We start from the raw sequence: 26,066 nt of genomic DNA on the forward strand, positions 1-26,066 counted from the left end.
TTTAGGCCATAACTCCACAAGTGTCCATCTCTCTCCCTGGAATGCACTACTCTATCCACTTGATACACTCAAATTTTATCTTTTAAGAGTCATCTCAAGCATCAGTCACTCTCTGAAGCCTGCTCTGACTCCCTCAGAGCTACTTGGACACACTAAGTTCCTATTGCATTCTGTATATATCTTCACTATGATAATTCACATAAATTACTGTAGTATTTTTATATTTGTTTCTTCACTTAGAATATAGTCATCTTCAAGGTTTAAATTTGAGTCTCTTTGAAGGCACATACTATTTTTTTTTTTCCAACTACACATATAAACACCTATGGCCTGGATAAGTACCTGAAGGAAAATGGGATTAATAAAAATGTGTTGAATGTTTTTTAAGGAATCTCCATACTGTTCTCCATAGTGGCTGTACCAATTTACATTCTCACCAACAGTGTAGGAGAGTTCCTTTTTCTCCACACCCTCTCTAGCATTTATTGTTTGTAGACATTTTGATGATGGCCAGTGTGAGGTGATACCTCATTGTAGTTTTGATTTGCATTTCTCTAATAATTAGTGATGTTGAGCATCTTTTCATGTGCCTCTTGGCCATCTGGATGTCTTCTTTGGAGAAATGTCTATTTACATCTTCCACCCATTTTTTTGATTGGGTTGTTTGTTTTTTTAATACTAAGCCGCATAAGCTGTTTGTATATTTTGGAGATTAATCCCTTGTCAGTCACTTCATTTGTAATTATTTTCTCCCATCCTCTGGGTTTTCGTTTTGCTTTGTTGATGGTTTTCTTTTAAAAAACTAAAAATAGAGCTACCATAAGACCCAGCAATCCCACTACTGGGCATATACTCTGAGAAAACCATAATTCAGAAGGACACATGCTCCCCAATGTTCATTGCAGCACTAGCCAGGACATGGAAGCAACCTAAATGTCCATCAGTGGAGGAATAGAAGATGGGGTACATATATACAATGGAATATCAGCCATAAAAAAAAGAATGAAATAATGCCATTTGCAGCGACATGGATGGACCTAGAGGTTGTCATACTGAGTGAAGTAAGTCAGACAGAGAAAGACAAATATCACATGATACATCTTATACGTGGAATCTAAAATAATGGTATAAATGAACCTATTTATAAAACAGAAATTGAGTCACAGATGTAGAAAACAAACTACGGTTACCAAGGGGGAAAGGGGAGAGAGGGATAAATTGGGATTGACATATACACACTACTATATATAAAATAGATAACTAATAAAAACCTACTGTATAGCACAGGGAACTCTATCCAATACTATGTAATGACCTATATGGGAATAGAATCTAAAAAAGAGTGGCTATATGTGTATATATAACTGACTCACTTTGCTGTACAGCAGAAACTAACAGAATATTGTATATCAACTATACGCCAATAAAAAATTTAATGAAAAAATCAACTATAGCAAAAAAATGAGTTAAAATCTTTTAAATAAATAAAAATTTAAAAAATGTGTTGAATGTATATTGAATGCAATAATGTAATAAGTATGTGGCAGAAGCCAAAGTCAATAAACATTGGCTTTCTTTACTAAGCAATGCATGGTAAAGAAAAAAGTGCATATTTATATATTTGCAACTTGAATCTTTTTTTTCAAAGGTGAAAAAAATTGTATTATTTATCAATCATGCAAAAGAACAAAGACTACCACATTTGAATGGTGGAAAATTATTTGGTCAAACAATTTGAGTGTTAAGTCTAACCTGTAAGATTTCATAATGATCAAAATTTAATAAATGAAATCTACTAGATGGTTGGCTCTTTGAGAAACATCACAAGTGTTTCTCGATTAGCCCTGCATATGTAGCACACTGCCTGATGTCACTTGGCCCCAAGTATCTAATAGTTGAATAAAGGAATAAATTGACTAATGAATAAATTAAAATATATATATATATATATATTATTAAAAACTATAGTGAAGAGGAAGATGCCTGATGGCTAAAAGAAGATATTGACTTTTTTTGCATTACTGCTTTAAAAAAATGTGCCTGTTTTAATTTTTATTTTCATTTATTTCACTAGTCAGTGCATTTTATTTTTTGTTTGAGACCATTTATCTTATCTTCATACTTACTAACATACTACAGAAAAATTTGTGAGTTTGTAAATAAAATCTCAAAGCTTTTTCTCAGCCTCCGTGGGTATTTTGAGAGACAGAGGGAGATTGGACTTGTGCTTGAACTGAAGGTGAAGTAAAGGAGCAAATATGTCTTTTAAGGTCTCGTAACATAGAAGTTTTTTTTTTCTGTATTTAATAAACAAACAAACTATTCCTAGTATATTTTAAACAAGTTTCAGTGCACAAACAATAAAACTTTAATTTAAAAGGTGTCCAAATGAACTTTTGGTATCTAAAATAGTTCTGATCCCTTTTTGGTACTATCCTGGAGGTGATTTTGAGAAATTAACAGCCAGGTATGATATAAGTTAATATATATTTACATAGTGTTTGTAGTGAATTGCACTGGATAATTTAAAAAGTTGAGAGTGCTAAATTAAAGTATGTTCACTCCTTAGGCTTGAATACTAGTACTTTTGTTTGCCTCTAACTATGGGCCATATATTTAAATACAGTGAACACTAGAAAATACATCCATTTTCAAGGACTGGCTCAATAGGAAATAATTTCCTAAGAGCTTCAGCCAAAAGAGTTTTTAAACATGAAGTGTTATACAGGTTTATCGATTCTGAATTTCATGGTAGAGACTCAAATTGTTTCTAAGGGAAGTAAAATTTTCTTTTCTATGAAGAATTTTACTGAGTTTATCTCCATAACTTAGAAGACTTAGTTTCCTTGGGAGAAGAAAAAGAAAGAGCTTGCTCACACATTTTTTTCTTCTAACATCTAACAGCTTTAATTAGGATAATAATCTCTCTTTACGGGAATTGTAAAGAAAATGGGGACAATGCAACTCCAAACAAGTATTATTAAAATGTCAGCCTCAAAAAAGCCATGTATTTTAAAGCATTCAGTTTCCTTCTCTCAGCATTACTTCCTCTTATCCATCTTACTAATAGAAGTGTCTTTTAGCTACTTATTTATATCTTTATAATAAAAGAATATACATATCGGATGTGCTATTTTGTAGACTTATTTTAAATTAAAAGTTTTAATACAAGAAGAATGGATGACAGATAGGTGACATGCCAAAAGTGATGACAGTGTTACATTGGTATAATATTTTAAATTTTTTTTATTTTATATTATTTTTTTTAAACTGAGAGTTTACAATGGAGAATTAAAAATGGAATGTGTCAAGCACAAAAGAAAAAAAAATGTGCTCTTGAAGAGCCTAATATAGGCATGAGTCATAAATGTAAAAGACCATTGTAATAAAATGTTGTGGCAGGAAGTTATTGTAGTTGTTATGTAACTACAGCCATTATAGAATCAGATTTGGGAAAATACGATATAGTTAGGGAGAAAAAAAAAGAATAGTTGACAGGTTTTTTAGAAGAAAGCTTTCAGAATGGGGAGGAGAAAATTGACCATTTTCTAAATATTCAAATGAAAGAAAAGAAAAAAAAAGTTGAGATCCACACTTGACATAGAAGAGAGAAGCAGTGCTAGGTTTCACAAATAAGACTGGTTTTAATTAATCAGGTAAAGGTATAATTCCTGTACAGATGAGACTGTCAGTATACATTGTGTAGAAATTTTTCTTCATAATTTAATTAATATTAATCATGAAGCATGTTCCTTCACATTAGTGTATATTTATCTTAACACAATGGGGAAAATGTTAGAAATAATAAGGAAAAAAAAGTTCCTTTATGAGAAAATATCTTGCATGAAAGAAAATATTTTCACTGAGCAGCAGGAAGAGTTTCATATTATTTAAAGAAAAATTTTATCTTACTAAAGAAAATTATCTTCTCACAACTCCTAAAATATACCTATTAGTTATTTGGCTTTAGCTAATTATGTAAGAAATTAATCTGGTTAAAGGAAAATAGTCATCTTGAGCTTTGTTAAATCCCAAAGTAAATATAAAGTTAGTATCTATTTGTCCTTTGTAGAATATTCCATTTTTTTGTTCTGTCATTCAAAAAATTCAATTAAGTGCCTTACATGGCATCTGATTATTGATGTATTAAAAATGTTTTTCTATCCCAGTGAATTGAAGAGCAAGCTATCTAAATTATCTTTTGCATCATAAATCTGCAATGATTAATGTGTTACAGGCAGAAAGGATTATATATTATGTACAATGTGATATGACCACGGCAAAAATGTCTCAGAGCTACTGCATTTAAAATAAAGTTAAAATTCCGGATTTTCAAGGATTCTCAGATTATGTACTTCAGCAAAATGAAATCATTATTCATATTATGTTGTCTATGTTATGTTATGTTATGTTATGTTATATTTGCTTGCATTCATAAATACCTGAAAGTATGTTCTGACAAATTAAGAATTATTTTAGATTATAAGACTTTCTTAATGACATCAGAGAAAGCATACTTTTAGTTATTTATGAAATACCCCCATTAATAGTGCATAGCCCTGTGTACATATGAATCTGTGATGCTAATATCAGCAGGAACTTCATTCATAAAACTATATTTGAAAGATGGATTATTATTGAAGGGTCAAGATTTTTTCAACTTCAGTTGTTGAAGACACTCATAGAATTAATTAGAAGGTAACTGAGTAAAAATTTTATTCATTCTTTGAGACAGCAACCAGTGAGTCTTCTCGCAGAAAGTAAATTTAAGTAAGTACATATTGGAAGAGATTAACCAATCAAATTAAATAGAATGGGTTACATATTGAATTTCACTTCCAATGAATAATTTACTCCCTTTTGCTAAATAGGTAATCCTCTTCTTTAATTGTTCCATTAATTAATTTCCTTTTGTAGAACTTAATAATCTCCTCAAGGTAAGTCTGAATTGATTATTTTTTAAATAGATTTTTTTTGGAACAAGTAAATGCACATAATAACAACACAAGAGATATAAAAGAACATGCATTAAGAAGTAAACCTCCCTTTCATTTACTTTACTCTATTTACCCAATTTGCCCCACTGCAAGAAACCAGTGTTAATCATTTATGTATCTTTTTCAAAGATATACTTTGTATATAAACATATTTGGGGGGGTTTGTTATTGCTTTGTTTTAAAACAAGTAGTAGACTACAAAGCCCACTATTCTGTACTTTAAATAATTTTTGGAAATCATTTATAACAACTTATATAGAGGGGTTTCATTTAAAAAAAATTTGAATATCAAACATTTGACTATCATGTCATTATACATGTATAATAGTTGATCTAATAGGTGAATTTAGCTCACTTACAAGTATATATCTTTAATTCTGTCATTTTTAGTTATGTTTTATTTTTAATGAGGCATAATTTAAGTATAACAATGAACTATTTGTTCGTTTTGACAGATATAAATAATTATTTATATTTCTAAACCTTTCACAATATATTCTATATTTTCTTGTGTGTGTGTGTTACTTTTACTGTTTGGGAAGGTAAAATTTCAGTATAATGGTTAATGCTATTTCAGTTACTACTGATTCATGGCAAATCACTACAATCTTAGTGGTATTAAACAACCATTTTGTTAAGTTCATAGGTTCTGTGGGTCAGGAATTTTAATAGGATGTCTTTATATATACAATATTTCACCTGGGAACACTCAGTGGTTGGGACTGATTTGCCAGCTGGGAACTGGAAACATTTTGAGGTGTCCACATACATCTGGTGGTTGATGTTGAGTACTCCCTGAAAACTCACCTGGAACTGTGGACCAGAACTACACATGGCCTCTTTAGATGGCTTACATTCCTTATAGCGTGATATAGTTTTCTGATTCACTTTTTAGCATTTTAGTTAGTGCTCTAGGAGTGGTTTCAAGAAAGTCCCACCTGAGTTAAAACCCACTGAACTCTCAATTCTACATTGGAACCAAAGTTTAGCTGGGTATATGCAATTGTCGTATAGTTCTCTTTTTCCTAGAGCACTTGATAGTCATTATCCCAGTGTTGTCAAGTACTGGATATTTCTGTGGGGAAATCAGAGATCACACTTGTAGCTAATGTGACATTTTGTTTAAATACCTGAAGAGTTCTTTGTTTATCCCTTTTTATATGTGGGTGTTAATAATTTTGTCTGTATTTTTTTCTCCTAGAATATGGTTTCCCACTTCAAACTATAGATTCAAGTATTTATTGGGCACTGGAAAGTTTTCTTATTGTATTTAAATCTATTAGGTTGGAATTTTTTTGTTTTTTACAAAGGGAAAAAGTATGCATATTTTGGATCTCCTTTATAAGTCTTTTGCATCTATTGATTTGTTTCCTAATATTCATTTTCTACTTTATTTTGTTCACTTTTCTTAATCCTGACCTCAATGTCCTTTATTAGCTGTTGTTTTTTTTTTTTAATTTATTTTATTTATTTACTTTTGGCTGTGTTGGGTCTTCATTGCTGCACACGGGCTTTCTCTAGTTGCAGTGAGTGGGGACTGCTCTTTGTTGCGGTGCGTGGGCTTCTCATTGTGGTGGCTTCTCTTGTTGCAGAGCATGGGCCCTAGATGCTTGGGCTCAGTAGTCGTGGCTCACAAGCTCTAGAGCATGGGCTCAGTAGTTGTGGCACACGGGCTTAGTTGCTCCACGGCATGTGGGATCTTCCTGGAACAAGGCTCAAACCCATGTCCTCTGCATTGGCAGGTGGATTCTTAACCACTGCGCCACCAGGGAAGTCCCCTTTATTAGTTTTTAGCAATGCCTATCTCTTTTGTACAGCCATCAATGAGACTTTCTTTTCTAAATGAATTTATTTTTCAATTGTACTAGTTTTTAATTCTTTCTATTGTCTTGCCTTTTAGTCTCCAAAATTCTTGAACCTCTGCATTGAGATGACGGAGGTGCCTTTTCTCCCTTTGATTTCTAGGTAAAAGTCTATGTCCCATGGTGGTATTTGTACTTGGAAGATTTCTTGGCCTGCTCTTCCTTCTTTCCTTCTCTCTTTCCAATTTTATTTTACATGGAATTATCTTTGTATAGGTTCTGTGCTATTTCTTTTAAATTATTATGTATCTTTTGAATGCAGTGACCTAGAGCAATTATTTTACAGGATGTTCCTGTTAGAGTAGGGTTTCCATGCTTCAGAATATCTCTTTCTTATGGCACAAAGTTTCATGGGGTGTTGTTTTTGTTTTTTTCTTTGTCTTTGCTTTTTCTTGTCTAATAGATTTCTGAAGACATAAAAATCCTTAAAAAAGCAACGTTCATTTTGTTCTTCACTCTGGCTCACCAAAAGATTGTTTTCTGGAAATATGGAATGTGTCTGTGATTAGCAATGCAGTCCAGCCTCCCCTGCTCCTCCTTGATGACAAAATGGATCCAGGGAAGTTCCTAATATAACTCCACACACATTGTTTCCATTTCTTCTAAAAAGGTGGGACCTCTACTTGAGAACTATGAGTAGCTTCCTTCTGAGATCTTTAGTCATAAGCATCCTTTCTGTTCCTGTCTTTCCTCATGTATTGCTATCCAGACATATAAATATCTCTTAATATTATAAATGATAGAATTTGTCCTTCAATTTCATGTTCTTGCTTGAACCTAGTCATTTTATGCCTCCGTCTCTTAATATTTTATTCTCCATTAATGGACAAATGCTTGTAGTAATTCTTGTTACAAAGCTAGTCATTTATGCCTCCATCTCTTAACATCACTTCTGATGCCAAGTCTTTCCTAACTCTCCTGTCTGGACCTTTCACTGCTGATAGAATTAATGACCACATCTTCAAACATATTGCAAGTCCTTAGATTTATGACTATTATAGTATGTATAAATAATTTTACATGCCTATATTCCTTGTAAATTTCTCAAAGACAAAGACTTATTCATCATTTCATCCTCCAGCTAAAGCACAGGGGGTAATGTATAATACACACCTAACAAATATTTCATGAGCTGTTGATATATGACATCTAATTACCTAGCTTATACATGAAAACACTGATTAGATTTGTTACCTTTTGGAAATATTCTATGCTTAATTATATTAAATTGATGGTGATGCCCTAAGGTGTTTTTGATAAATGTTTTTCATTTCCACCTGTATTATCAATGAGGAATCATAACAAATCATTCAGTTATAAAAATCAGGCCAGGTCTCTTAACTATATAACCATGAGCTCTTTTTGTTTGCTCCAGTGTACAGATTTTGTCTTGTCATGAAAATTTTTTATCAATGTTGTTATTCAATGAATATTTATCAAATGCTTAATATGAATTTAATCTTATTTTCAGTTCCTTCTGAGGAATACAAAAGACACTTCTAACATAGATCCTGTTCTCAAGAAACACAAAGCATGGTAAGAGATAAGGCACTACTTAATTTTTTTTTTCAGATTAAAATAAATAATGCAACATAAAGACAAATTTACAAATCATTTACCATCTAAACATCTTAATATAACCACAGTTAATATTTTATAATATTCCATCACAGATATTTTTCTCCCTATAATAATACAGGAAAGAATGGTAGAGTGGATTATAGCAAAGCTTTGAAGTTAACAAGAATGTATGCCTGAGAATAGTAATCTAATCTATTTAAGCCGCATTGTGCACATCTACAAAACGGGGGAAAGTATACCTACTGTATAAAGCAATTGGCAAAATGTCTCAGACATAAAAATACCCCAAAACACTTGTTGGTACATCAGGGTAGACTGTAGACTATAGACAGGTTGGTATATCAGGGTAGACAATAACAACTGTAATTAATTTAATCATTCTCTTTGACAGACATTTTATATTTTTCCAATTTTTTGCTTCCTTGGGTTTTTGTTTTGTTTACAATTAAAATTACAGTTACAAGTAATGCTGGTGTGAACAGCTTCAAATATCTTTATACAGCTATTTTTATATCCCTGGAAATAGATATTTGCAATAAAATTCTGGAAGAACAACTGGATCTTGATAGGCTTATATCATTGTTTTTTTTTTTTTTCCTTCCCAGCCCTAGACAACTGCAGAACTTCTGTTTACTCTCTCAGCCTTTTAGCCGGAGAATCAGCAAATGGTTCAAGGGAAAATAGATCCAAATACCGGACTAATCAATTTATACTTTCCTCTTCTTCAATCTTATCCCCATAAGTCCTTGTTCTCTTGGTGGTTTTCCAATGCCTACAAACAGCTTTTCTTAAAATCTTTTCCAGTTTTTTTTAGATAGAGACTTGGTTTACAACAGGTGTGTTCACCATCACCACTGAGAAAACAATACATTTCTTGACAGGGTAAAAAATCTAGTGTGATGATTATTTTCACTCAGTACTCTAGAAAATTAATTCTATTATTTTGGGATAACATTGTTATTATTTGGAAGTCTGCTGTTAATGTAATATTTACTTTTTTGGTAGATGCATCAATATTTTGTCTCTCCCTACTTTTAAAATTGCTTTATTTTTCTTGTAAAATGTTGGTATGCTGCGTCCAATGGTGGACTTTAAAAAAAATTAATGTCCATTTTGATATATTGTGCTGCCTGACAATTTTATCATATTTCTGTATTAGGAAATTCTCAGCCATTTTTTCCTCAAGTTTTGTCTTGCCTCAATTCTCTCCAGACTTGTATTCTGGAACTATAATTAAACATATGTTCATTCTAGCCACTGTATATCTTAAATTATCTTTCATGTATTTAACTTACTTTTCTCTTTTTGCTGACATTTCAAAAAATTATCTTTAGCTAGATATTTCTGTTCTTCAATTTATTCTTCATTTTTGTTCTGTTATTAAATTCATTCATTTTGTGTTTTGTTTCAATGATCATGTTTAATTTTTGAAAATTTATTAGTTGATTGTAAGATTGCCTGGTCATTAAAGAAAAATTTTTATAGCATGCTTAAACTTATGAATTCATTCTGTGTTTCCTTTTTCTTTTTAAACATAGTTATCTGATATGCTGCCACTATCAATTCTAACATTTGTAAAACTTGGAGTTCCAAGGTGGTTGTCATTACTGCTGACAAAACTTTCATGATGCTTTATCTTCTTGGATGGTTGTGGCCTTTGATTGTCAGTTTATATTTATTTGTGAGGTTTGTGGCTGATTTTGCCTGATTCTGAGGACTCTACCAACCCTGAGTCACTCCAGATCCTTTTAAAATTGTGGCTTAATGAGGGCATCTGAGTTTTAGCCCTCCTAGTCTGTCCAAGGTTTACAACCTCTGCTGAAGAGTTATCACTGGTATTTGCTCTGAGAAAAATTCTGCTCCTACTGGTTCTCTCACTGGTCCCAAATTTAAGTTTTAAGGTCAGGTTTTGGGTCAAGTTTCTGTTTGTTTGTTTGTTTTCCTTCATTGAGTGTGTGTGGGGAGGGGAAAAGAGTTAGTTGGCAATCTTTGAAGATTGTCTTTAAATTCCTAAGTGTTAAGAAATACATTCGAAACATTTCAGTCTAGGTCTAGTTGTTTTGCAGTAAGAGGATGTTCCAGATAATCTAGTCCACCATGATCCTGAAAGCACTTGATAAATGATAAAATTCCACTGTGACCAAAACACCTATGTCTTAGTCTATTCAGGCTGCTGTATCAAAATACCACAGACTGAGTAGCTTATAAACAATATAAATTTATTTCTCACAATTCTGGAGACTGAAAGTCTGGGATTAAAGTGCCAACAGGGCTGGGTGAAGGCCCTCTTTCAGGTTGCAGACTTGTCATTGTATCCTCACATGGCAGAAAGGGCAAGGGAGCTCTCTCAGATGTCTCATATAAGGGCACTAATCTTATTCATGAGGGTTTGGCCCTCATGACCTAAACATCTTCCAAAGGCCTTACCTTCTAATACCATCACATTGGGCATTAAGATTCAACATATGGATTGAGAAGGGGGGCACAAACTTTCAGACCAGAGCACTACACCTGTACAAAAATCCCAAGTTTGTATTCAGACATATCTATGTTATTATACCTATATTTACTTGATGCCTTCATATTCCTCCACTCTTTATACCTTTTTTTTGTTCGGTTTCACTTCATATTCTACAAGTCAAAACTAAATAAACAGTAATTTTATCCATTCCCTCAGAATTGCACTCAGGATTTCATCACGATTTCCAACCATCATAAAATATCCTCATATTCTCTGTACTCATTCTTCACCTCTACATTAATCCAATTAATATTATTTTTTTTGTGGTACGCGGGTCTCTCACTGTTGCGGCCTCTCCCGTTGCAGAGCACAGGCTCTGGAGGCGCAGGATGAGGGGCCATGGCTCACCGGCACAGCCGCTCCGCAGCATGTGCCCGAGAGCGGGGTACGAACCTGTGTCCCCTAAATCGGCAGGCAGACTCTCAACCACTGTGCCACCAGGGAAGCCCAAGTATTTATTTTCTCTTAATCTCCCAAGAACTTTTCAACCAGCTAGGGAAAATATATCTTTTGATTGTCTTTATTAGAAATGTATGATATTGAATATAATTTTTGTGCTCAGAATGCCCATCAATCTTTTACTCAATTTTAGAGGATTCCATTCCCCGTATTTCTTGGTTAGAAATTTATCCCAAAGGATATCACCACACCTGCTACTCTTGACTTTTAAAACAAATGGCTAAATAGCCTATACCAATTAAAAAAAAATAACTATAACCTTTGAGGATAGATTATGTTGCTATTCTTTCCTTCCAAATTAATTCTTATTATGTTTAACTTTTTTCCTGCTCTAGAGCATGAAATTAACCAAGGTAATTTCATCTACCACATAGATTGGAAGCTTGACATACTTCTGAATCATATGAAGTATCTGAATACAAACACAAGTAACACAAAGTAGCCACAATTCCTGAAGAGGGTCATGTAAATTAAACACAGATATTTATGGGACTGTGATAAGTGGTAAAGTAAAAAAGTGTCATAAAGCACAAGGCAAGGAGCACCAAATTATGTAAGGAATGGGAGAAATGAAGAAAATTTCACATTCAAGATTACTTTGTGAATAATTAGCAAATAAACCATATCAGGAAGTAGAAGTAAGAAAGAAACATAACTCACTTTGCCTTATAAATCTTTTAAGCATATTGATCTCCATACTAAAGCATGAGTTTCTCAAATCAGGGCACCTATCCATCATTTTGTGTTCACTATTTATTCCAGTACTTCACTAAATGTAAACGTTCAATAAATGCTTTATTGATTAAAAAATAACCATTACTGTTTGATTTAGTCCTAAAGAGTCTCACTTTATAAAAGAACAAAATTAAAATTTGAGATTAATCTATTGTTTCTGTGTCACTCACCATTCAAATATATCTGACTTTTTTAAAAGGGAGAGATTGTATCTTACGGTAACCCCTCCATTTATCACATTAGAAGGTGTACTCAAAGTCCTGAAAAGGTATATAAAACCACACTAATAAATGTTGATGGAACTATTGAGAAAGAAGGAAGACCCTAATTCCAAGGAGTATGTTTGTGTGTTTGTGGTGAAACGGGGTTGAGAGTAGATGAGAAAGACTTTTCAGAATATCTGAGGAATACAGCACACGAGTGGATAAGGAAAGGGAGAAGTAGTGAAGACCGTCAATGTGATAGGGAGAATGGAAGATGATACCGCATGTTGGTCTAACAATATATAAACAGTCAAATCTCCCATAAAAAAAGTTTTTTTCTAAATGAAATTTTAAAAAATGTTTCATAAAGATGTTAAAGGGAATGACATACCATAAGGTTAAATGTTGAATATGATGAACAAATAACAGTGACAGCTAAAAGTGAAAAAACAATTAAATATGCTGTTGGAAAATAAGTTTTCCCAAATGTAAGCTCTTTCTAACTATTTCAATCCTTTCACTGTTTTGAACTATGGTTAAAGTTATGTTCAATTTAGGTTCTAAACCGCAATTATTTCAAAATTCTTCTGTGAGAGACTGCAAGACCTAACTCAATGAAAAATAAAAGATTAATTGTTCAGTGAGTATTACTGCCCCAATGATATCTCACATATATACAATCTATATTGCTTATTTAATCCAAGAAGAAATTTAATTTCAGCTAAAAAATGAAGGGTGTGAGTCGGAGAGACTTCATATTATTTTTCAAGAAGAATTCATTTTATTTCTCAAACCATCAATAAAATCAAGATTAGACTTTATGCCCTGTTTCTCTTAAATGTATAGTGACTGTTGAGTTTTGCTATAGTAAAAACATTTTCTTTTATAGTGCAATAAAATTAGATGTACTCAAAGACTTGAGCAAGCAATGAGTGTTTTTAAGTAGCGAAAAAACATTTTTTTTAAATACTAGCATTAAGATTAGAAAACAGTTCTGCTCCAAAAAAGGACTATCTGTCAGAAAATCTACTTAAATAGCACAATATTAGTAGCATCTGAAGAGAAATATGTATCACATCTGAGCTGTACTATAACCTGTGTGGAAGAAGAGATTAAATGTGAGATTTTAAAATATGCTTTCTTTAAAAAAAAGAAAGAAAAAAGAAACCTAATATGCATTCTTTTTTTTAACATCTTTATTGGGGTATAATTGTTTTACAATGGTGTGTTAGTTTCTGCTTTATAACAAAGTGAATCAGTTATACATATACATATGTTCCCATATCTCTTCCCTCTTGTGTCTCCCTCCCTCCCACCCTCCCTATCCCACCCCTCCAGGTGGTCACAAAGCTTCCCACTAGCTATCTACCTTACGTTTGTTAGTGTATATATGTCCATGCCTCTCTCTCGCCCTGCATTCTTAAAATTAGAGCCATGTGGGTAGTCTCACATCTGCCTTCTGCTGCAGCTGTCCATAGTTGTTAAAACTGTCATCCATCTGGCCTTAATCTTACACTTTATTTTAGAAAAACATATATACTTATTAAATGATATTAAGCCCCATTTTATGTCCTCTCCCCTGAAGTAGTCCTTGTGTAGAACAAAATCCAATTTCAATTCAGGTTCATTATATTAACTTTTATGCAAGGCATTATTGGGGAATCATTATTGAGATCACTATCCCAAGACCCTGAGTAATGGATAACAGAAAAAAAAAGAAAACTATGTGCCTACCTGAGGTCACCTTTATGTTCACTTTGTATATAATTCAAATGTTCATTGAGCTATTCAGTTTATGAGTTACAACAGATGATAGTTGATCTAAAATGTTTATAAAGCCAAGTATAAACTAGTTATAAGATAAATAAGTACTAGAGATGTAATGTACAACATGATAAATGTAATTAACACTGCTTTATGTTATATATGAAAGTTGTTGACAGTAAATCCTAAGAGTTCTCAACACAAGGAAAAACATTTTTCTTCTATTTCTTTATTTTTGTATCTATATGAGATGACGAATGTTCACGAAACCTACTGTGGTAATCATTTCATGATGTATGGAAGTTAAATCATTATGCTGTACACTTTAAACTAATACAGTGCCAAATGTCAATTATATCTCAATAAAGCTGGAAGAAAAAAGTCAACAAAATAAATACATACATACATAAATACATACATCACTTATAAACCTAGATAATTTTCATTTTACAATTACCAACTGACATCTCTGTTCTTTCTGATGTACAACCATAGTGGTTACATGTACCCATGTTGGTAGCCTCATAAACTTGATACCTGAGCAGTTTTTATATACCTGGGTCTACTAGTTCAGATGGCTTCACAGAACAATGGTATCTATCTTAATTTCCTCTTTCAGGACTATATAATAAGGACAAAAGTTTTTGACTGCTTCATGTAAAAATATAAGCTTTTATTTACATGTCTTCACAATGAAAAGTTATCTGTCTTTGGGAATAGATGAATAATGAACTGTGAAGTTTTAAATATGGGAATTTTTAAATATAAAATTATGTCCCTTTCTGCCTGCTGAAAGAGAGGGCCAGGATTTTAGGAAAGCCCAGCCATATAGTTCTTCAGATAAAAGAGAAATTTGTTTTTGCGAGTAGCCTGTTGAAGCAACATTGTTACCATATATCTTAGTCTGTTTGCTCATTGCTAGTTTTTTTCTCCCTCACTCCTGCCCTTTTCTTTGAGTATTGAAGTAAAAAGGAAGTCATGATTAAATGGGAATGATGCCATCTCATTTAACTGCTTTCTAAAGACCTAGTTTGTTAATCAAAATTATTGGATATGGAACAACAAAATGAATATTAGTCACTTGGTGAATATAAGCAGAGATTTCATGTTATTTTCCAAAGGAATTACTGTATTTTTATAAAATAGATGTTATACAAGGGAAAATATATGTTAGAGCTCTTATATTAATCTCAAAGCATGTAAATAAAAAATAACTAGCCACTTAACTGCTACTGGTCTTTTCTTTTGGCACAATTTAGCAATTACTGGATTCACCCTCTGTTTATTTTTTTAAAGAGCATGTCTTAAAATTAATGAAACTTCTATTCCCTGTTGAACATGCCGATTTCATAGAAGCAGGAGAAATAATTATCATTACAATGAGCACAGGCATTTGTACATCTATACCTATATTTATGTCTATTTCTATATCCATATTAAATTTGTTCATTTTTGAAAGCATATAGTCAGTTTTAAAATAGCTGGCTTACTTCGTTGTACAGCAGAAACTAACACAACATTGTAAAGCAATTACATGCCAATTAAAAACAAACAAACATAAAAACAGCAAAAAATCCCAGAAGTATATATATAGCCATAGTAAACATATTCCTAACTTTCTACCTTCTAATCACTTGCTAAAACTATGAATATGGACAACACATATACGTATGTATGTAAATGAGTGTGTGTCTTGTCTGCGTATGTGTATGTATATGTTCTTAAATTTCTAAAATGGAAATAATATATATGTGCTATATTTCTAACAACATCATTCCTTCTGTGGCATCTATGCTTCTTTTTGTTGTTAATTTTAGAAGCACCCTGATTTTACTTTAGGGAACTCTTCTCCTATTAGATTAAATCTTGGTGAGCCTTCAAATTAAACATCATATTCTCCTCCTGGTCAAAGTGCACTTAACCTCAAGTCAGGACAATTAAAGGGTTTATCCCTAGAATTTGAATCTTGACTGGCTGCTCTTGACTGTAAGCGCTTTAACAGTTTATTCAGTGTACCATGCAAATATTCTTGCCCGCTGTGAACTGAAAAAGGTTGGGAAACAGTGATTACAGTGTCTTTCCTTCTTTTGTACATTACTTTCTTTTTTGCCTCTCAAGTGGGATCTGAATATTATGCTCCTAATTAGACAGCTTTGAAGTTGGAATCTTGATGGATTTCTGAGAAAATGGGGAGAGAGGAAGAAAAGATTTTTAACTTCATCTTGACTTTTAAAAACAATTTCAATCATTAATGGCTTTTACTTGAATTATTCTATAAAGGACAAAATGAAAATTCTTTCTTAATGAAACGGATCTCCCCTACCAATTCCTGCAATGTGATAAAAAGAGTCATTCAGAGAAGTTAGTCTTTTGATTCTTAAGAGATTGTGATTCTAATGATTCTTAAGAGATTTGTGAACAAAATAATTTACATTTTCACAGTTGTATTATCAAAGTAAAGAGCAAGTAATAGTTGGATTTGATAATTTGCTTCCTATTTTTATGAGACAGCATGCACAGTTTATGTTGGTCCTCAATCCAAATGGATATTTAAAATACTTTTTCTTTTATCCAAATTAAAAAAAAAATAGCATGGAGGCTTGGACATCAAGTCATATTACACTTAGTCAAATATCAATGTGTATTTGTAATAAATAATCTCATTTTATTTAATATTGTTCAGTTATTCCATAGTAGGTAATTGGTAAACATTTATGTTTTAGTCCAGTTTCAGTCCTCAGCAACTTGGATTTCTAAGATATCCATTCTATACACTATTGATCATGTAAAGCAAGATAAAGTTTTGAAATAATAGTGTTGGTATGATCGCAAGTGTTCCAGGAGTGGACTGCAAATATTATAAAGCTTTGTACTATTGAACATATTTGAGGAACCGTACACTTTTCAGTGTAACATATGTCACCCATAACAATGTAATTCAGGGAGCAAAAGAACTGAGTAAAATATTGTCCAATCATAGTATATAGGTAAAGTGGACAGATCCTCTACAAAAATTCAAACAATATTTTGGTATCTAATTAATAAAACCCTTCTAACATTAATACCAACATTTATTGATGACAGAGTTTTTTGTACAGTTACTTATAAATAACATGATAGCACTTGGACTGTATTAGGCTTGCTGTCATATGTCATATAAACAGTTGTGCAAATCTTTGACCCATAACTAGTTCCCTACAGAACTCGATGTATCAACAAATCAGGGCAGATTTTTTTGATGTGACAACAAGTTCTGAGAAGGCAATTTGGGTAAATAAAATCTCTGGACAAATCCTCTGAAGCATTTCCAGTTACTTGGTATGTCATTGATGGATTTTTATTTCACTCTTGAAATTAGTAACATGCACAATTTGAACCAACAAATATTCCACTCCTTACTCTGTATGTGTCAGCAGTTAAACTGAAGCATATTTATTTTACCACTTGATGAATTGAAGAATAAACAATTAATCACAGATATTCCTTTCCTTTTTCTAACACTTGATGGATGTTCTTGTATACATGATGTCATTGATGGATATTTATTCCACTTCTGTAAATAGTGATGCATAAAAGTTTAACTGCAGATACATGCCTCTTCCACTTAATGCATAAAAATGTAATTGCCAGATTGCTGAGAGATAATGGACTGCATCACTTTAGGACCTAAGTTACTCCCTGTTAGTTTCTTTCTCAGAAAGATTCATTAGCCCAAGTAACTACTGTTTTTACTTAGCGAACTGCATTACAGAGAGACCAAAGAGCTTTTTACCCGTTATATTATCAAGCTCTTTAAGGTTTTAGGGCTGGGGCTTTTTGTTGTTCATGTTATATTCCCAACGTCTAAAGCAGCTACTGGCATGGATATTTGCTAAATCAACAAGTTAAAAATTCATAGGAATAAAGACTACTAAAATGAATCATTCATTCATTCATTTATTCATTGTTTAAAGAGTAGTCCTCACACCTGTCTAAAATGCTTCTTTTCATACAGATTTCAGAACCCTCCAGTCTGGTTTATTCTCCTGCCACTCTTTTGGGATTATTATTCCAATTCCAATATAATGTTTTCAATCCTTATTTTGTCTTTTCTGTCCTTTCTGTAATGCTTGATCCTGCTGATAACTCTATTCTTGAAATTATTGTATTTTTTTAAAAGATAACTCTTTTTTGTTTTTTTCTTTGTGCTGTGTCTTTAGCCATCTTCTCACTCATAACTTCATCTACAACTTGTATGTACATTATTATTTTTCCAGTCTTAAGTCACCTGATCTATTCTCCAATTCGATAAAAACAACTCTTCTAAAATACAAATCTGTTTATGTCACGTCCTTGCTTAAATTATTTCAATACTTTTATCATCTATAAGGTCAAATCTCAGCATAGTATGCAAAACTCTTCATCTTATGACCAACATTATTCCCAAGATCATCTCCTTCCTGGCTCATATATAAACCTTACACTTCAGACAACTTATGGTACAAATTGTGGTTCTCCAAGGGCGCCATGATTTTTCATGCCTTTTGACATGTTGGTTTCCGCTGTCTGGACAGCAGCTTCCTCTTTTCCCACCTTTTGAATGTTTATCCACCAGAGATGACTTAGCTCAAATTTTCCCCCTCAACTCCTCTGGCAGAATAAGCACTCCTTCAGCTTGCCTCTCTTGAAAAATTTTGCATTACACAACGTTGCACTTTCTAATTACAGTTTCTGTATAGATATATTTCCTTCACTATATTGTAAATGAATTATTTCAAAGTAATGAGTACATTCTACCTGTTCTTATGTACACAGATTAGTATCTACCATATAATTGACACAAAAATCTTTCTTGAAAGATTGAAGTAAGGAATGAAGCCAAGATACAAAACTTAAAGATTTAGAGGCATAGCTAATGCATCAATTTCTTCAAGTTAAAGATTTTAATAGTGATACTGAAAAGAGAATGTGTACTGAGAGCAAATTTAGATGTGGTGCCTGAAAACAAGAATAGATTTTTTTCCCTTAAATTATGATTTATAAAATTACCATAAGTCCTTTTAAGGCAACTGTATATTTTTAAAAATTATACAAACCTGTGTGTATTAAGAGATTTACTGGCATGAATAAAAGGGCTTCAATTTGAAATGTGATGGAGAGAGAAATGTATCATGGGAACATTTTAATATTGGACACTAAAGAAAAATAGGCATAGCAGAGAATAAAGAATATTTGATAAATCTCTCGGTAATTTTCAGTAAAATCTAACACAAGACCATGGGTATGTAGCAATCTCATTATAAGATATCTTCCTACTGGTACCCAACATGTAAATCATTTGTAAACAAAGTGAATGTATGTATGTATGTATTTGTATATATCTGGACACCCATAGAAGCTTCATTTTTCTAAATTTAGCAAATCTGATATAGTACTGGCTGGATGACCTTATAAGAATTTTCTTTTCTCTAAAGAATAAAAGGAAGTAACAGTAGCACTTGGTACATTGAAAACATTACAACAAACAAGGAAAAAGTAGTCACTAACATTGAAAAACCAGGAGACAATGACCAGGTCACTTTTGTACTAGTTATTGAGTGAAACTCTTTACATCAGATTGTCTAAGAAAGTGATGATGACAGCAATTTAGAACAAAATGTCTTGAGAGAAAAAAGGAAGATTCCACCAATGTCAATATTTAAAGTGATTCAAGGTTTCAAGAAAGCAGAACTTCACAATATATTACAACCAATCATAAAAAAAGAAATGAGTTTTCTTAAAAAAAGAAAATGAATATGTATGAAACCTCTAAACACTCAGAGATGATCTTGGATGTAAAAGAATCTATAAAATAAAATTGGGCTTTAATTTTCAGCTATCTAGAAAATAAACTGTCTACAGTATTTGTTTTTTGAATGTTTGAAAGTTAAATTTTATTGTAGTGTCCTGGGAGTATACAGCCTAGATGTCAGCCATCTGAGTCAGAATACATTGAAGGATGTGAACATTTCTATCTGCAGTAATTTATATAGGTCTTTCTTATGCTTTATGTTCAGAGGACAAATTTGTTAAAAACTTTTGGAGATCATAACACAAGCTATAACTTGTTTTTGAGAAATGGTAAAAGGAATTTGGTATATTTATTATGGATGAAAGGTGACTAATAGGAGTAATTATAGATATATAATGCTTTGAAGTCTTTTCTTTAATTTCTAAAAATTAAATTTACTCAATGTTGCTTCAGAAGGTAAAGGAAAAAAGAAGAGGATGGTTTCAAAACGACTTTCTGATAGTTCTGACCAACCAAAACGGGGAGGTTTTGGAAAAGGACATTTTCTCCCACTAGAAATGTACAATAAGTCTCAGGTGGTCACTGTGTCAAAAATGTTGAAGAATTTATAAAACTAATTTCTCTCTCTTTTTATGACTCAAATTTTTTGGTAAGTAGTTGATTTTTTATATTTTTATTTTGTAATAATTTTTCTTCTTCAGATAGAAGAAACACTCAAATTTGAAGAGTAAAATAAGGTAATTGAGATTTGTAGCATCACATTTCGTAAGTGCCTGGAATGTTCCATCTTTCCACGTACCTTCTGAATAACACTTTAACAGATTGCATTGACATTGGGGGTGTGGGGGCACTCCAGCTTTGCTTTTTCTTTATAACCTAGATAATTTATTATCAGTTGAAAATATAAAGCTAGTGCATATTTTCACACTCTGTATGTAAGTTCTATTTTACATCTGGGATAACCATTTTGAAATACGGAAATAGAACTAGATAGATAGGATGGTTGCCCTCAAAATGAGCCATAAATACCAATGTGCTGCCATCTTTACTTCTTCCCTGTTTTTCTTTCTTGTCATTCATTTCCCTTCAAATATTTATTAAATTAACTTTTCCAGGACTCAATTAGACATAGGAATGGAAAGAATACTAAGAAAGTATGCTTCAAAAATAAAAACACTTTATTACTTAATAATGCAGACATGAAAACCATAACGCTAGTAATTTGTGATAAAGCCCTATATTGGAGATATATAAAATATATATATATATATATAACTCTAAAGGAGGGAGGGATTGACTCTTTGGAAATGTAACGTCTAAGTTGGATCTTGAATGTTGTTTTAGTTTACCAGGCAAATAAAGGACCAAAAAGAATTCTAGGAAGAGAGGTTTTCTTGTTTAAAGGCATGCAAGTGTGAGATCAGATGACACATTGAGAAAAGGGCCAATTTGGCATGGCTGAAGGATATAGTGAGAAGATGATGGACATTGCAAGGAACAAAGCTAGAGGACAAGCAAATTCTAGAACCTGTAGGAGTATTTTGTGCCCTACAAAAAAGTATGAATTCTGCAGTTGATAGCAGCTAATCAAATGGATTTAGGGAGGGAAATAATATGGGTATATTTGTCACTTAGAAGAGAAGACTCTAGTATATGAGTAATTGGTAGTGGATGGTACTAGAGGTCAGGAATACACTTAAAATCTGTTCTCATAGTCCAGATGAGAGGTGATAACACTCACATCTAGAGCAGTGCAATGGAGAGTACACAGATCCAGTGTATTGAATCAGTGTTGATAGAATTTAATAGTCTTTTGGAAGTTGTGGGTGGAAAGAGATTTAGGGATTATGTCAGCTAATTCTAAATATTTTTGGTGGTAGTATTAAGCAAGATGGAAAATATTAGAGTTGGAGCTGGTTTTGAAGAATGAATGGCATCATGCTGATAATGTAGAGTGACTACTACTTATGAACTTAATAATCACTAAAATTTTACCCAAGACTTTACTGAGAGGTCAAATTTAGAATATATTGAATTATTTGATATCTGAAAATAAATTAGCATTTTTTATGATACCTATATTTTACACTCACATTTCTCTACCATGTATTTAGTAATTACTTAGAGTTTAAAACAGTGGAACAAAACCCCAAGTGAACATTTGGTTAAATAAAAATATGGAAAAGTCTGTAGTTACTGAATGAACTTTTCATATGTTAGATTTTTAAGCATAGCATCATGCTCTTTCCAAATTTTTCCTTCATACTTATTTCCTTCATAGCAGACTATTTTTCAATACTCAATATATTTTTCAATATCATTGGACATATTCCAATGTCTGGATTCACAGTTAAGAAATAGTCCATATTTGCCTCTTACTATATTAATTGTGCAACTTCAGAAATGTTTAATTCCTAAATAATATTTCTGTGCAATTTGATGTTTCCTTCATCTTTTTGTAACATTAATCCATCCCTTTGTAAATGGAAATTAGTACTCGTTACTAGAAAAGGTTATTAAAACATGTAAGAGAGGGTACTACTTCAGTCCTGGCTGTGTTTCAGAATCATCTTTATTGCTTAAAATACATATGCATAGGTCCCATCCCCAAAATGCAATATGTCTTTGTCCTCATTTTTTTTTTTTTTACTAATCTCTCCTTCACATATTCTGTTCCAATGATATTAACCTCCTTGCTATTCCTAATAACTGCTGCACAAGCCTCTGATTTAGTAACTTTGTTTGCAGTATTCTGTAAGACTTTCTTCTCAAGGAGGCCTACCTGGTAAACTATTTAAATTAAAACACCTTCCATTCCCTCTGATCTGATTTTTTTCATAGTATTATTTTTCCTCTTATATCATCTTCTAAATTGTATTTATTATATTGGGTTGGTCAAAAAGTTTGTTTGAGTTTTTCCGTAACATGTCACAGAAAAGCCGAATTATCTTTTTGGCCAACCCAATATTTATTATCCCTCTATCCCATTAGAATATGTATTCTACAAATATATACATATATATTTTTTTCTTTTTGTTGTTCTCTGATATATCAATTGACTGGAACACTGCCTGGCACATAGTAAATGCTCAATAAATATATTGAATGAAAATTTGTGCAGTTGGAAACCAAGAAACTTTACTACTGAAAATTCCATATGTAATTATATTGCTTTTTCAGGATCACAAACTCCTGACCTAGAGAGTAGTATATGGATATAAACAATAACACTTTTTAACAGAAAACAAAAAACTGTTCTAGCCAGAAGGTCTATTGAGCTTTCTTGTTTTATTAGTTAAACTGTCTATCTTTTGTCCTGGAATAAGAAGGATTTATCTTTTAGCAGGCATAAAACTATCTGATCCGATGCTATTTCATGGATAGAAGAGATTACAGTTCAGTTTTTCTTAAAATTAGTGAAATTTGCTTCTGTCATAAGCAGATATGACTCAACAACTCAAGAAGAGATGATAAGATGCCTTATTTGCTATTTTTTTAACATCTTTATTGGAATATAATTGTTTTACAATGTTGTATTAGTTTCTGCTGTATAACAAAGTGAATCAGCTAAACGTATACATATATCCCCATATCTCCCCTTCTTGCGTCTCCCACCCACCTTCCCTATCCCACCCTCCTAGGTGGTCACAAAGCAGTGAGCTGATCTCCCTGTGTTATGCAGCTGCTTCCCACTAGCTATCTATTTTACATTTGGTAGTGTATACATATCAACGCCATTCTCTCAATTAGTCCCAGTTTACACTTCCCCCTCCCCATGTCCTCAAGTGCATTCTCTAAGTCTGCATCTTTATTTCTGTCCTGCCCCAAGGTTCTTCAGAACCTTTTTTGTTTTTTTAGTTTCCATATATATGTGTTAGCAGACGGTATTTGTTTTTCTCTTTCTGACTTAAGTCACTCTGTATGACAAACTCTAGGTCCATCAACCTCATGACAAATAACTCAATTTCATTTCTTTTTAGGGCTGAGTAATATTCCATTGTATATATACGCCACATCTTCTTTATCCATTCATCTGTTGATGGACACTTACGTTGCTTCCATGTCCGGGCTATTGTAAATTCTGCTGCAATGAACATGGTGGTGCATTTCTCTTTTGAATTATGGTTTTCCCAGGGTATATGCCCAGTAGTGGGATTGCTGGGTCGTATGGTAGTTCTATTTTTAGTTTTTTATGGAACCTCCATACTGTTCTCCATAGTGGCTGTATCAATTTACATTCCCACCAACAGTGCAAGAGGGTTCCCTTTTCTCCACACCCTCTCTAGCATTTATTGTTTTTAGATGTTTTGATGATGGCCATTCTGACTGGTGTGAGTTTTAATTTGCATTTCTCTAGTGATTAGGGATGTTGAGAATCCTTTCAAGTGTTTGTTGGCAATCTGTATATCTTCTTTGGAGAAATGTCTATTTAGGCCTTCTGCCCATTTTTGGATTCAATTGTTTGTTTTTCTGATATTGAGCTGCATGAGCTTCTTGTATATTTTGGAGATTAATCCTTTGTCAGTTGTTTCATTTGCAAATATTTTCTCCCATTTGGAGGGTTGTCTTTTCATCTTATTTATCGTTTCCTTTGCTGTGCAAAAGCTCTTAAGTTTACTTAGGTCCCATTTGTTTACTTTTATTTTTATTTCCACTCCTTTAGGGGGTGGGTCAAAAAGGATCTTGCTGTGATTTATGTCAGAAAGTGTTCTGCCTATGTTTTCCTCTAAGAGTTTGATAGTGTCTGGCCTTACTTTTAGGTCCTTAATGCATTTTGACTTTATCTTTGTGTATGGTGTTAGGAAGTGCTCTACTTTCATTCTTTTACATGTACCTGTCCACTTTTCCCAGCACCACGTATTGAAGAGGCTGTCTTTTCTCCATTGTATATTCTTGCTTCCTTTGTCAAAATTAATGTGACCATATGTGCGTGGGTTTATCTCTGGACTTTCTATCCTGCTCCATTGATCTATATTTCTGTTTTTGTGCCAGTACCGTACTGTCTTGATTACTGTAGCTTTGTAGTATAGTCTGAAGTCAGGGAGCCTGATTCGTCCAGCTCTATTTTTCTTTCTCAAGATTGCTTTGGCTATAGGGGGTCTCTTGTGTTTCCACACAAATTATGCAACTTTTTGTTCTAGTTCTCTGAAAATGCCATTGGTAATTTGATAGGGATTACATTGAATCTGTAGATTGCTTTGGGTAGTATAGTCATTTTCACAATGTTGATTCTTCCAATCCAAGAACATGGTATATCTCTCCATCTGTATCTTCTTTAATCTCTTCCATCATAGTCTTATAGCTTTCTGTATACAGGTCTTTTGCCTCCTTAGGTAGGTTTATTCCTAGGTATTTTATTCTTTTTGTTGCAATGGTAAATGGGAGTGTTTCCTTAATTTCTCTTTCTGATTTTTCATCATTAGTGTATAGGAATGCTAGAGATTTCTGTGCATTAACTTTGTATCCTGGTACTTTACCAAATTCATTGATTAGCTTTAGTAGTTTTCTGGTAGCATCTTTAGGGTTCTCTATGTATAGTATCATGTCATCAGGAAACAGCAACAGCTTTACTTCTTCATTTCCCATTTGGATTACTTGTCTTTCTTTTTCTTCTCTGATTGCTGTGGCTAAAACTTCCAAAACTATGTTGAATAATAGCAGTGAGAGTGGACACCCTGTCTTGTTCCTGATCTTAGTGGAGATGGTTTCAGTTTTTCAACATTGTGAATGATGTTGGCTGTGGGTTTGTCATATACGGCCTTTATTATGTTGAGGTAAGTTCCCTCTATGCCTACTTTCTGGAGGGTTTTTATCATAAATGAGTGTTGAATTTTGTCAAAAGCTTTTTCTGCATCTATTGAGATGATCATATGGTTTTTCTCCTTCAATTTATTAATATGGTGTATCACATAGATTGATTTGCGTATATTGAAGAATCCCTGCATTCCTGGCATAAACCCCACTTGATCATGGTGTATGATGCTTTTAAGGTGCTGTTGGATTCTGTTTGCTACTATTTTGTTAAGGATTTTTGCATCTATGTTCATCAGTGATATTGGCCTGTAGTTTTCTTTTTTTGTGACATCTTTGTCTGGTTTTTGTATAGAATAATGGTGGCATTGTAGAATGAGTTTGGGAGTGTTCCTCCCTCTGCTATATTTTGGAAGAGTTTGA

Source organism: Leucopleurus acutus, assembly GCF_964270905.1.
Source record: "Leucopleurus acutus genome assembly, chromosome: 11".
Taxonomy (NCBI): Eukaryota; Metazoa; Chordata; class Mammalia; order Artiodactyla; family Delphinidae; genus Leucopleurus; species Leucopleurus acutus.